This window comes from Equus caballus, chromosome 20, assembly GCF_041296265.1.
Source record: "Equus caballus isolate H_3958 breed thoroughbred chromosome 20, TB-T2T, whole genome shotgun sequence".
Taxonomy (NCBI): domain Eukaryota; kingdom Metazoa; phylum Chordata; class Mammalia; order Perissodactyla; family Equidae; genus Equus; species Equus caballus.
Window position 1 is genome coordinate 658,387 of NC_091703.1, and position 13,958 is coordinate 672,344.

Below are 13,958 nucleotides of genomic sequence, written 5' to 3' on the forward strand. Positions count from 1 at the left end.
CGCCCCTTGGTGAAGAATAACCGGCCAGCCCCTCACATAGTTCTGAAACCTGTGCTGCTTCTAATTGCCCTTCATTCCTTTTCCTTTCTTAACCTCCAGTTTTCACTCCTTTGGGTGGCTGCTTGGGAGGCACTATCTCCTGGGAAAATTAGATAGCATAAGAGAATGTGACCACCTGCAGGTAACTTTCAAGATATTTTTCAGTTAATTATTGGAGGAGCACACAGTCCCATTTGAGACAATCAGAAAGGAATCCTGCCCAGATAAGATGTCGAATCAGGTTTATGGCCTCCATCTGGTTAATGTTTCCTTCTCCCTCCAGTTCTTTGTCTAAATATATATGCATGGTCCTTCTAAGTTTGCTGGTTAATTGGATGATCAAGAAGTATCTATATATTATTCTTGACCTTCTGCTTTCTGTTAAAATGCTATAGAGGTTTTCTCCTAAAAGCAATAAATAATAAATAATTGATGAGTAGAAGGGCCGAGGGGTGCAGGGATGCCCCTCGGTGAAGAATGGCCGGCCGACACCCCTGATATTTTCTGAATTATATGCATGCTTTCTAGCAAGGTTATGTCTGTACTTATTTCTCTTTTTTATTCTTGAAGCTACATAGTTTAGCTTAGCTTTTCAGCCCTTTACTTTACTAACAAAGTGATACTTTCTCTGGCAGTGTGCTTAAGGGACTGTTAGCTCCACAATCTAAAAGACAAAGGAATGCTTTCACCCCCTAAAGGGCGCAGAAATGTAAAGATGTTTAACTGCCCGCTGAGAATGCAGATAGCCCTGTGGATAAGACACCCTGGAGTCGCCTTTTGTTCCCATTAACCGTCTACACTAATAGCGTAAATGATTGAGGGAGGCAGGGATGGCTCCACCAGGATGCAACCAGACGGACTGCTGTCCTGTCCGGAGGCCTGGACCTTCTCTCTTGGATTTAACTTTACCATGAATCACAACAGACGCCTAGGTACCTATCTCCTTTAGCTTAGAGAAAACAAACACCAGTTAATTGCGGAGAAGACTACCATTAACCTTATGCTCTATAGAATAGAATGCTAATAAATATTCTTGTGCTCGTTTTTTATTTCCTTATCTCTCTGAGAATATTTGTAGAACTATTTCTGTACTAATCCTGAAAAATATATAAACCACACTTGTGCACAGTAAAGTCGGACTTGCTAACACCAACCCAAGTCTCACGTCCCCTTTATTTCCCCCTCACTCATCGTGCCGACGCCGTCCACCCCTCAGGAACCTGGACTCCGCCGGGGCGGGACCCCGGCACTCCTCCAGCCTCAGTCAAGCTTCAGAGGCACCCCTGGATGACACCTTGACTGCAACCTGTCAGATTCCTTACCTCCCACCTATGATTCTCAACTCAGGTTTCTACTATGTACTCTCATGTTTATTTAAACTTGTTTGAAAAATGTGAGTGGCTACTGATGTGGATTAAGGCTGCCCCAGCTAGAGAAGCCCAAGGTGACCTGGCCTACATGCCAAACTATACGACCCAGTGGACTTTTTTTATGGTATGAATTAGGACCGCCCCAGGGAGAGAAGCCTGGGGCATCCTCACCTGCATGCCGATCTATATGGCCAGATTCGTATCTAAAGTTATATGACCGCACAATAACCAGACCCCATCTGCACTGAAATCATTTAATGACTTTTTACATCATCTTTTCTTTTTTTTTCCAGTAAAAATAAGTCACGTACCCATGCCTTATAAAATTAGCCCTAACCCTCAACTCAGGGCAGCAGCAGGAGCTCTGACTGCCCGTGGGTCCTGTCCCCACGCACCAGCTCTGCCTGCCCATGGGTCCTGTCCCCATGCCAGCGGGGGCAGCAGCAGCGGCAGCAGCAGGAGCTCTGACTGCCCGTGGGTCCTGTCCCCACGCACCAGCTCTGCCTGCCCATGGGTCCTGTCCCCATGCCAGCGGGGGCAGCAGCAGCGGCAGCAGCAGGAGCTCTGACTGCCTGTGGGTCTTGTCCCCACACACTAGCTCTGCCTGCCCATGGGACCTGTCCCCATGCCAGCGGGGGCAGCAGCAGGAGCTCTGACTGCCCGTGGGTCTTGTCCCCACACACCAGCTCTGCCTGCCCATGGGTCCTGTCCCCATGCTATTCCTCACTATTCTCTAAATAAAAGAGCACTACTGCCAGATCTTGAGAGTCTAAGAAATCTTTCTTTCGACTCCTCGGCTCACCGATCCCGCATCATTTCTGGTGGCCCGTACGGGGACTTGCTTTATCGGCTTGTGAGCTCGAGTTCTGGTAAGTGCCCTTTTCTTCCTTATGCCTTTCTCTTTTTCAAGGATGGATCTAGATTCACTGCTCCATCGGGAACTTTCTTGGATGGCTGTATGAATCCACGTTTGCTGCCCATGGCTACTCTATGGGGCAAATTGTGGCATTCAGCTTGAAGAGATTCAGTACCTTAAGCCTCAGGGTGATGGAGAATGAATTAATCCATTCCTTCCTGACTCTATCTCTAATAGACAAATTTTACGTGGGCGCGGGTCGGCCACTTAAGTCATTAGGACGGCCGCAAATCTCCAAGACTCCCGTGGAAGGTTTCTTTTCCTAAGGCTGGATTGGGATCCCTCCCTCTGGCACCTGACCACGCTCTGAACTGCGAGGAAAGTCCCACTCGGGACTCCAGTTCAAGGGAAGTACCAAACTCTAACCTTTGGTGGAGTATGGGAACCCCTTCTTGGGAGAATGGCTCCAGGATGCAATTGGGTAGAATGTCCCCCAGACTGGCGGAAAATTCCTCACTGTCTTTCTCTTTCTCACTGTCTTTGTCCTTTTCTCTCCTGGGACCATACGCCAGGCACCTATTCCTGCCAGGCAGAATAGGGAAGATGTTCAAGGGATGCCCCCATCATCCCTTGCTACAGGAACCCCAATGGGGGGATTTTCAAGGTAATGGCTCCCTTTCTCTGGGACCATTCACCAGGCACCTATTCCTGCCAGGCAGAATAGGGAAGATGTTCAAGGGATGCCCCGATCATCCCTTGCTACAGGAACCCCAGTGGGGGGATTTTCAAGGTAATGGCTCCCTTTCTCTGGGACCATACGCCAGGCACCTATTCCTGCCAGGCAGAATAGGGAAGATGTTCAAGGGATGCCCCCATCATCCCTTGCTACAGGAACCCCAGTGGGGGGATTTTCAAGGTAATGGCTCCTTTTCTTTCTCCTTTTCTCTCCTGGGGACCATACGCCAGGCACCTATTACTGTCAGGCAGAATAGGGAAGATGTTCAAGGGATGCCCCCATCATCCCTTGCTACAGGAACTCCATTGGGGGGCATCTTCTACAGTCTGTGGTTAGTACACCTAGCTATGCTGCTTTTGCCCTGGGGTCTTCCAGCCTTGTGGCTGGCGGCTGGGTGCCTTCTACTGGTGCTGTGCAGAGGCTTTCCCTAAGGCTTCTGTGAGCCTGTAGGGCTTCCCCCTAGGCTACTAAGCTGGGTCTCTGGAACTCTCTCCAGCCCCAGTCCTCTCCGAGATCTCCGGCAATCCCTAGCCTCACCGGGTGGGCAATGGCAGCTGGGGGTCGCCCCGCCCTCTGGGCTTCTCTCCGGGCCTCTGCCGGGAGCTCTGAATGCTCAGCGTGGCCCCTCTGCTACCGGCAGACAGAGATTTTTGTCTGCTGCCTGGGGGAGCTCCGGCACTTCCCCTCCGGGTCGCCGATCCGGCCTTTGAAAGTTCCCCCGCCCCGGTCCTCTCCGAGATCTCCGGCAATCCCTAGTCCCACGGGGCGGGCAACGGCAGCTGGGGGTCGCCCCGCGCTCTGGGCTTCTCTCCGGGCCTCTGCCGGGAGCCCTGAGTGCTCAGCGTGGCCCCTCTGCTACCGGCAGACTGAGAGTTTTGTCTGCTGCCTGGCGGAGCTCCGGCGCTTCCCCACCGGGTCGCCGGACCCGCCTTTGAAAGTTCCCCCGCCCCGGTCCTCTCCGAGATCTCCGGCAATCCCTAGTCCCACGGGGCGGGCAACGGCAGCTGGGAGACCTCCGTGCCCTCCGTGTCTCTCTCTGGGACCCTCCGGGCGCCCCGAGCACCAGGCCGGGTCTCCCCGCCAATGGCGGGGAGAGACTCTCCCCGCGGGCTCAGGTGTGCAACTCCAAAGTTTCCCTCTGCGTTTAGGAGTAATTGCGGGGGGTTTAAGTAGGGTTCTGGTCACCTGTTTCCACCGTCGCTCCTCTGTTGTGTTCTCGCTCCTGCCCTAGATGTGTGTGGATCCTCTGGGGGCGTCCGTTGGAAGAAAGCCGCTTGCGGGTACTAGGCTGCCCGTCGGGGTCGGAGAGTTTTCACCTATTTCCACATCCTCCCGGAGGAAAGTCCGTCCGCCTTCCGATGTATAGTCGCGTGGGTGTCTCAGACGTCCTGAGATGCTGTCTGGATATCCTTTGTCAAGCGATAAGTGTCCAAATAATTGTAGACTCGAAGGGCGAGAGACAAAGAGGACTACTCACGGCGCCATCTTGGAATTCCTCAAGTATAATCTCTTAAAGAAGAGTCTGGTTAAGAACTATTCCTGAATATCAAGTTATGATACTAAATTTACCTTTTTTGGTTGGTGTGCTGGTATTCGTGAAAGAAAAATAGGCTTATCATGTCTATAAACACCCACTATAAGTGGTCATCGCTGAGGTTTCTCAATTTTTTCAGTCGCTTTTCCTCTAGGTATTTCTGGAACATTTGTCTTCGTTGATCACTTAGAAGAGACTTTGCTGATCCTAAGCAGGGGGGAAAATAGCATATAAAACATTCAAATAAAAAGTTATCCAAATGTCTAAAATACCATCGTCTAACTTCAACAGCTGCTAAGCAATACTTTCAGTAACTTCGTATTGATTCCTTAGCACGCTAACCACACAAGTCATTTCAACCCCTGTTTTAAAATTTCTCTCCCTTTTGCCTTCTCTTGTTCACAAATTAACTGCTTGCCATCCACTAGGCATGCATTACTTCACTTTTAAATTAATTAACTTCTATGATCACCCACCTCCAAGCTGACCTCCAACAATTCTCACCTCCTGGTAGTCACGCCCTTGTGTTGTCCCCTCCACACAGAATAGGGCTGAGCTGTGTCACCAAGAAAAGTGTGGGAATGATGGAGTGTGGCTTCCAAGACTGTATCATTAAAGACAGTGCAGCTTGGCCCTGCTCTCTCTCAGATCACTTGCGCTGGGGAAGTCAGTGGCCATGTGGAACCTTAAGGAGACTCAAGCAGCCCTATGGAGACGCCACATGACGAAGAACTAAGGCCTCCTGCCAAAAGCCAGCATCGACTTGCCAGTCATGTGAGTGAGTCATCTTGGAAGCAGCTCCTCTGCTGGGAGCCGTGGCTACATCATTTGATTGGCTGTTTGACAGGGACCAGCCGATTAACGCTGAGGGGTGCAGGGCCGCCCCTTGGTGAAGAATAACCGGCCAGCCCCTCACATAGTTCTGAAACCTGTGCTGCTTCTAATTGCCCTTCATTCCTTTTCCTTTCTTAACCTCCAGTTTTCACTCCTTTGGGTGGCTGCTTGGGAGGCACTATCTCCTGGGAAAATTAGATAGCATAAGAGAATGTGACCACCTGCAGGTAACTTTCAAGATATTTTTCAGTTAATTATTGGAGGAGCACACAGTCCCATTTGAGACAATCAGAAAGGAATCCTGCCCAGATAAGATGTCGAATCAGGTTTATGGCCTCCATCTGGTTAATGTTTCCTTCTCCCTCCAGTTCTTTGTCTAAATATATATGCATGGTCCTTCTAAGTTTGCTGGTTAATTGGATGATCAAGAAGTATCTATATATTATTCTTGACCTTCTGCTTTCTGTTAAAATGCTATAGAGGTTTTCTCCTAAAAGCAATAAATAATAAATAATTGATGAGTAGAAGGGCCGAGGGGTGCAGGGATGCCCCTCGGTGAAGAATGGCCGGCCGACACCCCTGATATTTTCTGAATTATATGCATGCTTTCTAGCAAGGTTATGTCTGTACTTATTTCTCTTTTTTATTCTTGAAGCTACATAGTTTAGCTTAGCTTTTCAGCCCTTTACTTTACTAACAAAGTGATACTTTCTCTGGCAGTGTGCTTAAGGGACTGTTAGCTCCACAATCTAAAAGACAAAGGAATGCTTTCACCCCCTAAAGGGCGCAGAAATGTAAAGATGTTTAACTGCCCGCTGAGAATGCAGATAGCCCTGTGGATAAGACACCCTGGAGTCGCCTTTTGTTCCCATTAACCGTCTACACTAATAGCGTAAATGATTGAGGGAGGCAGGGATGGCTCCACCAGGATGCAACCAGACGGACTGCTGTCCTGTCCGGAGGCCTGGACCTTCTCTCTTGGATTTAACTTTACCATGAATCACAACAGACGCCTAGGTACCTATCTCCTTTAGCTTAGAGAAAACAAACACCAGTTAATTGCGGAGAAGACTACCATTAACCTTATGCTCTATAGAATAGAATGCTAATAAATATTCTTGTGCTCGTTTTTTATTTCCTTATCTCTCTGAGAATATTTGTAGAACTATTTCTGTACTAATCCTGAAAAATATATAAACGACACTTGTGCACAGTAAAGTCGGACTTGCTAACACCAACCCAAGTCTCACGTCCCCTTTATTTCCCCCTCACTCATCGTGCCGACGCCGTCCACCCCTCAGGAACCTGGACTCCGCCGGGGCGGGACCCCGGCACTCCTCCAGCCTCAGTCAAGCTTCAGAGGCACCCCTGGATGACACCTTGACTGCAACCTGTCAGATTCCTTACCTCCCACCTATGATTCTCAACTCAGGTTTCTACTATGTACTCTCATGTTTATTTAAACTTGTTTGAAAAATGTGAGTGGCTACTGATGTGGATTAAGGCTGCCCCAGCTAGAGAAGCCCAAGGTGACCTGGCCTACATGCCAAACTATACGACCCAGTGGACTTTTTTTATGGTATGAATTAGGACCGCCCCAGGGAGAGAAGCCTGGGGCATCCTCACCTGCATGCCGATCTATATGGCCAGATTCGTATCTAAAGTTATATGACCGCACAATAACCAGACCCCATCTGCACTGAAATCATTTAATGACTTTTTACATCACCTTTTCTTTTTTTTTCCAGTAAAAATAAGTCACGTACCCATGCCTTATAAAATTAGCCCTAACCCTCAACTCAGGGCAGCAGCAGGAGCTCTGACTGCCCGTGGGTCCTGTCCCCACGCACCAGCTCTGCCTGCCCATGGGTCCTGTCCCCATGCCAGCGGGGGCAGCAGCAGCGGCAGCAGCAGGAGCTCTGACTGCCCGTGGGTCCTGTCCCCACGCACCAGCTCTGCCTGCCCATGGGTCCTGTCCCCATGCCAGCGGGGGCAGCAGCAGCGGCAGCAGCAGGAGCTCTGACTGCCTGTGGGTCTTGTCCCCACACACTAGCTCTGCCTGCCCATGGGACCTGTCCCCATGCCAGCGGGGGCAGCAGCAGGAGCTCTGACTGCCCGTGGGTCTTGTCCCCACACACCAGCTCTGCCTGCCCATGGGTCCTGTCCCCATGCTATTCCTCACTATTCTCTAAATAAAAGAGCACTACTGCCAGATCTTGAGAGTCTAAGAAATCTTTCTTTCGACTCCTCGGCTCACCGATCCCGCATCATTTCTGGTGGCCCGTACGGGGACTTGCTTTATCGGCTTGTGAGCTCGAGTTCTGGTAAGTGCCCTTTTCTTCCTTATGCCTTTCTCTTTTTCAAGGATGGATCTAGATTCACTGCTCCATCGGGAACTTTCTTGGATGGCTGTATGAATCCACGTTTGCTGCCCATGGCTACTCTATGGGGCAAATTGTGGCATTCAGCTTGAAGAGATTCAGTACCTTAAGCCTCAGGGTGATGGAGAATGAATTAATCCATTCCTTCCTGACTCTATCTCTAATAGACAAATTTTACGTGGGCGCGGGTCGGCCACTTAAGTCATTAGGACGGCCGCAAATCTCCAAGACTCCCGTGGAAGGTTTCTTTTCCTAAGGCTGGATTGGGATCCCTCCCTCTGGCACCTGACCACGCTCTGAACTGCGAGGAAAGTCCCACTCGGGACTCCAGTTCAAGGGAAGTACCAAACTCTAACCTTTGGTGGAGTATGGGAACCCCTTCTTGGGAGAATGGCTCCAGGATGCAATTGGGTAGAATATCCCCCAGACTGGCGGAAAATTCCTCACTGTCTTTCTCTTTCTCACTGTCTTTGTCCTTTTCTCTCCTGGGACCATACGCCAGGCACCTATTCCTGCCAGGCAGAATAGGGAAGATGTTCAAGGGATGCCCCCATCATCCCTTGCTACAGGAACCCCAATGGGGGGATTTTCAAGGTAATGGCTCCCTTTCTCTGGGACCATTCACCAGGCACCTATTCCTGCCAGGCAGAATAGGGAAGATGTTCAAGGGATGCCCCGATCATCCCTTGCTACAGGAACCCCAGTGGGGGGATTTTCAAGGTAATGGCTCCCTTTCTCTGGGACCATACGCCAGGCACCTATTCCTGCCAGGCAGAATAGGGAAGATGTTCAAGGGATGCCCCCATCATCCCTTGCTACAGGAACCCCAGTGGGGGGATTTTCAAGGTAATGGCTCCTTTTCTTTCTCCTTTTCTCTCCTGGGGACCATACGCCAGGCACCTATTACTGTCAGGCAGAATAGGGAAGATGTTCAAGGGATGCCCCCATCATCCCTTGCTACAGGAACTCCATTGGGGGGCATCTTCTACAGTCTGTGGTTAGTACACCTAGCTATGCTGCTTTTGCCCTGGGGTCTTCCAGCCTTGTGGCTGGCGGCTGGGTGCCTTCTACTGGTGCTGTGCAGAGGCTTTCCCTAAGGCTTCTGTGAGCCTGTAGGGCTTCCCCCTAGGCTACTAAGCTGGGTCTCTGGAACTCTCTCCAGCCCCAGTCCTCTCCGAGATCTCCCGCAATCCCTAGCCTCACCGGGTGGGCAACGGCAGCTGGGGGTCGCCCCGCGCTCTGGGCTTCTCTCCGGGCCTCTGCCGAGAGCCCTGAGTGCTCAGCGTGGCCCCTCTGCTACCGGCAGACAGAGAGTTTTGTCTGCTGCCTGGCGGAGCTCCGGCACTTCCCCTCCGGGTCGCCGATCCGGCCTTTGAAAGTTCCCCCGCCCCGGTCCTCTCCGAGATCTCCGGCAATCCCTAGTCCCACGGGGCGGGCAACGGCAGCTGGGGGTCGCCCCGCGCTCTGGGCTTCTGTCCGGGCCTCTGCCGGGAGCCCTGAGTGCTCAGCGTGGCCCCTCTGCTACCGGCAGACAGAGAGTTTTGTCTGCTGCCTGGCGGAGCTCCGGCACTTCCCCTCCGGGTCGCCGATCCGGCCTTTGAAAGTTCCCCCGCCCCGGTCCTCTCCGAGATCTCCGGCAATCCCTAGTCCCCCGGGGCGGGCAACGGCAGCTGGGGGTCGCCCCGCCCTCTGGGCTTCTCTCCGGGCCTCTGCCGGGAGCCCTGAGTGCTCAGCGTGGCCCCTCTGCTACCGGCAGACTGAGAGTTTTGTCTGCTGCCTGGCGGAGCTCCGGCGCTTCCCCACCGGGTCGCCGGACCCGCCTTTGAAAGTTCCCCCGCCCCGGTCCTCTCCGAGATCTCCAGCAATCCCTAGTCCCACGGGGCGGGCAACGGCAGCTGGGAGACCTCCGTGCCCTCCGTGTCTCTCTCTGGGACCCTCCGGGCGCCCCGAGCACCAGGCCGGGTCTCCCCGCCAATGGCGGGGAGAGACTCTCCCCGCGGGCTCAGGTGTGCAACTCCAAAGTTTCCCTCTGCGTTTAGGAGTAATTGCAGGGGGTTTAAGTAGGGTTCTGGTCACCTGTTTCCACCGTCGCTCCTCTGTTGTGTTCTCGCTCCTGCCCTAGATGTGTGTGGATCCTCTGGGGGCGTCCGTTGGAAGAAAGCCGCTTGCGGGTACTAGGCTGCCCGTCGGGGTCGGAGAGTTTTCACCTATTTCCACATCCTCCCGGAGGAAAGTCCGTCCGCCTTCCGATGTATAGTCGCGTGGGTGTCTCAGACGTCCTGAGATGCTGTCTGGATATCCTTTGTCAAGCGATAAGTGTCCAAATAATTGTAGACTCGAAGGGCGAGAGACAAAGAGGACTACTCACGGTGCCATCTTGGAATTCCGCAAGTATAATCTCTTAAAGAAAAGTCTGGTTAAGAACTATTCCTGAATATCAAGTTATGATACTAAATTTACCTTTTTTGGTTGGTGTGCTGGTATTCGTGAAAGAAAAATAGGCTTATCATGTCTATAAACACCCACTATAAGTGGTCATCGCTGAGGTTTCTCAATTTTTTCAGTCGCTTTTCCTCTAGGTATTTCTGGAACATTTGTCTTCGTTGATCACTTAGAAGAGACTTTGCTGATCCTAAGCAGGGGGGAAAATAGCATATAAAACATTCAAATAAAAAGTTATCCAAATGTCTAAAATACCATCGTCTAACTTCAACAGCTGCTAAGCAATACTTTCAGTAACTTCGTATTGATTCCTTAGCACGCTAACCACACAAGTCATTTCAACCCCTGTTTTAAAATTTCTCTCCCTTTTGCCTTCTCTTGTTCACAAATTAACTGCTTGCCATCCACTAGGCATGCATTACTTCACTTTTAAATTAATTAACTTCTATGATCACCCACCTCCAAGCTGACCTCCAACAATTCTCACCTCCTGGTAGTCACGCCCTTGTGTTGTCCCCTCCACACAGAATAGGGCTGAGCTGTGTCACCAAGAAAAGTGTGGGAATGATGGAGTGTGGCTTCCAAGACTGTATCATTAAAGACAGTGCAGCTTGGCCCTGCTCTCTCTCAGATCACTTGCGCTGGGGAAGTCAGTGGCCATGTGGAACCTTAAGGAGACTCAAGCAGCCCTATGGAGACGCCACATGACGAAGAACTAAGGCCTCCTGCCAAAAGCCAGCATCGACTTGCCAGTCATGTGAGTGAGTCATCTTGGAAGCAGCTCCTCTGCTGGGAGCCGTGGCTACATCATTTGATTGGCTGTTTGACAGGGACCAGCCGATTAACGCTGAGGGGTGCAGGGCCGCCCCTTGGTGAAGAATAACCGGCCAGCCCCTCACATAGTTCTGAAACCTGTGCTGCTTCTAATTGCCCTTCATTCCTTTTCCTTTCTTAACCTCCAGTTTTCACTCCTTTGGGTGGCTGCTTGGGAGGCACTATCTCCTGGGAAAATTAGATAGCATAAGAGAATGTGACCACCTGCAGGTAACTTTCAAGATATTTTTCAGTTAATTATTGGAGGAGCACACAGTCCCATTTGAGACAATCAGAAAGGAATCCTGCCCAGATAAGATGTCGAATCAGGTTTATGGCCTCCATCTGGTTAATGTTTCCTTCTCCCTCCAGTTCTTTGTCTAAATATATATGCATGGTCCTTCTAAGTTTGCTGGTTAATTGGATGATCAAGAAGTATCTATATATTATTCTTGACCTTCTGCTTTCTGTTGAAATGCTATAGAGGTTTTCTCCTAAAAGCAATAAATAATAAATAATTGATGAGTAGAAGGGCCGAGGGGTGCAGGGATGCCCCTCGGTGAAGAATGGCCGGCCGACACCCCTGATATTTTCTGAATTATATGCATGCTTTCTAGCAAGGTTATGTCTGTACTTATTTCTCTTTTTTATTCTTGAAGCTACATAGTTTAGCTTAGCTTTTCAGCCCTTTACTTTACTAACAAAGTGATACTTTCTCTGGCAGTGTGCTTAAGGGACTGTTAGCTCCACAATCTAAAAGACAAAGGAATGCTTTCACCCCCTAAAGGGCGCAGAAATGTAAAGATGTTTAACTGCCCGCTGAGAATGCAGATAGCCCTGTGGATAAGACACCCTGGAGTCGCCTTTTGTTCCCATTAACCGTCTACACTAATAGCGTAAATGATTGAGGGAGGCAGGGATGGCTCCACCAGGATGCAACCAGACGGACTGCTGTCCTGTCCGGAGGCCTGGACCTTCTCTCTTGGATTTAACTTTACCATGAATCACAACAGACGCCTAGGTACCTATCTCCTTTAGCTTAGAGAAAACAAACACCAGTTAATTGCGGAGAAGACTACCATTAACCTTATGCTCTATAGAATAGAATGCTAATAAATATTCTTGTGCTCGTTTTTTATTTCCTTATCTCTCTGAGAATATTTGTAGAACTATTTCTGTACTAATCCTGAAAAATATATAAACGACACTTGTGCACAGTAAAGTCGGACTTGCTAACACCAACCCAAGTCTCACGTCCCCTTTATTTCCCCCTCACTCATCGTGCCGACGCCGTCCACCCCTCAGGAACCTGGACTCCGCCGGGGCGGGACCCCGGCACTCCTCCAGCCTCAGTCAAGCTTCAGAGGCACCCCTGGATGACACCTTGACTGCAACCTGTCAGATTCCTTACCTCCCACCTATGATTCTCAACTCAGGTTTCTACTATGTACTCTCATGTTTATTTAAACTTGTTTGAAAAATGTGAGTGGCTACTGATGTGGATTAAGGCTGCCCCAGCTAGAGAAGCCCAAGGTGACCTGGCCTACATGCCAAACTATACGACCCAGTGGACTTTTTTTATGGTATGAATTAGGACCGCCCCAGGGAGAGAAGCCTGGGGCATCCTCACCTGCATGCCGATCTATATGGCCAGATTCGTATCTAAAGTTATATGACCGCACAATAACCAGACCCCATCTGCACTGAAATCATTTAATGACTTTTTACATCACCTTTTCTTTTTTTTTCCAGTAAAAATAAGTCACGTACCCATGCCTTATAAAATTAGCCCTAACCCTCAACTCAGGGCAGCAGCAGGAGCTCTGACTGCCCGTGGGTCCTGTCCCCACGCACCAGCTCTGCCTGCCCATGGGTCCTGTCCCCATGCCAGCGGGGGCAGCAGCAGCGGCAGCAGCAGGAGCTCTGACTGCCCGTGGGTCCTGTCCCCACGCACCAGCTCTGCCTGCCCATGGGTCCTGTCCCCATGCCAGCGGGGGCAGCAGCAGCGGCAGCAGCAGGAGCTCTGACTGCCTGTGGGTCTTGTCCCCACACACTAGCTCTGCCTGCCCATGGGACCTGTCCCCATGCCAGCGGGGGCAGCAGCAGGAGCTCTGACTGCCCGTGGGTCTTGTCCCCACACACCAGCTCTGCCTGCCCATGGGTCCTGTCCCCATGCTATTCCTCACTATTCTCTAAATAAAAGAGCACTACTGCCAGATCTTGAGAGTCTAAGAAATCTTTCTTTCGACTCCTCGGCTCACCGATCCCGCATCATTTCTGGTGGCCCGTACGGGGACTTGCTTTATCGGCTTGTGAGCTCGAGTTCTGGTAAGTGCCCTTTTCTTCCTTATGCCTTTCTCTTTTTCAAGGATGGATCTAGATTCACTGCTCCATCGGGAACTTTCTTGGATGGCTGTATGAATCCACGTTTGCTGCCCATGGCTACTCTATGGGGCAAATTGTGGCATTCAGCTTGAAGAGATTCAGTACCTTAAGCCTCAGGGTGATGGAGAATGAATTAATCCATTCCTTCCTGACTCTATCTCTAATAGACAAATTTTACGTGGGCGCGGGTCGGCCACTTAAGTCATTAGGACGGCCGCAAATCTCCAAGACTCCCGTGGAAGGTTTCTTTTCCTAAGGCTGGATTGGGATCCCTCCCTCTGGCACCTGACCACGCTCTGAACTGCGAGGAAAGTCCCACTCGGGACTCCAGTTCAAGGGAAGTACCAAACTCTAACCTTTGGTGGAGTATGGGAACCCCTTCTTGGGAGAATGGCTCCAGGATGCAATTGGGTAGAATGTCCCCCAGACTGGCGGAAAATTCCTCACTGTCTTTCTCTTTCTCACTGTCTTTGTCCTTTTCTCTCCTGGGACCATACGCCAGGCACCTATTCCTGCCAGGCAGAATAGGGAAGATGTTCAAGGGATGCCCCCATCATCCCTTGCTACA

General features: G+C 50.8%; 1 long non-coding RNA gene across 1 annotated transcript in view; it reads right to left on the reverse strand.

Annotated features, from left to right (window-relative positions):
- LOC138919312 (uncharacterized) overlaps window positions 1–13,958 on the reverse strand; it is a 144,291-nt gene that overhangs the window by 23,179 nt on the left and 107,154 nt on the right. Inside the window, exons 22-24 of the long non-coding RNA XR_011429421.1 lie at window positions 10,211–10,382; window positions 9,827–10,085; window positions 4,187–4,742 (exon numbers count right to left, since the gene is read on the reverse strand). This is a non-coding gene — a long non-coding RNA (uncharacterized lncRNA). The remainder of the gene's footprint in view (window positions 1–4,186; window positions 4,743–9,826; window positions 10,086–10,210; window positions 10,383–13,958) is intronic.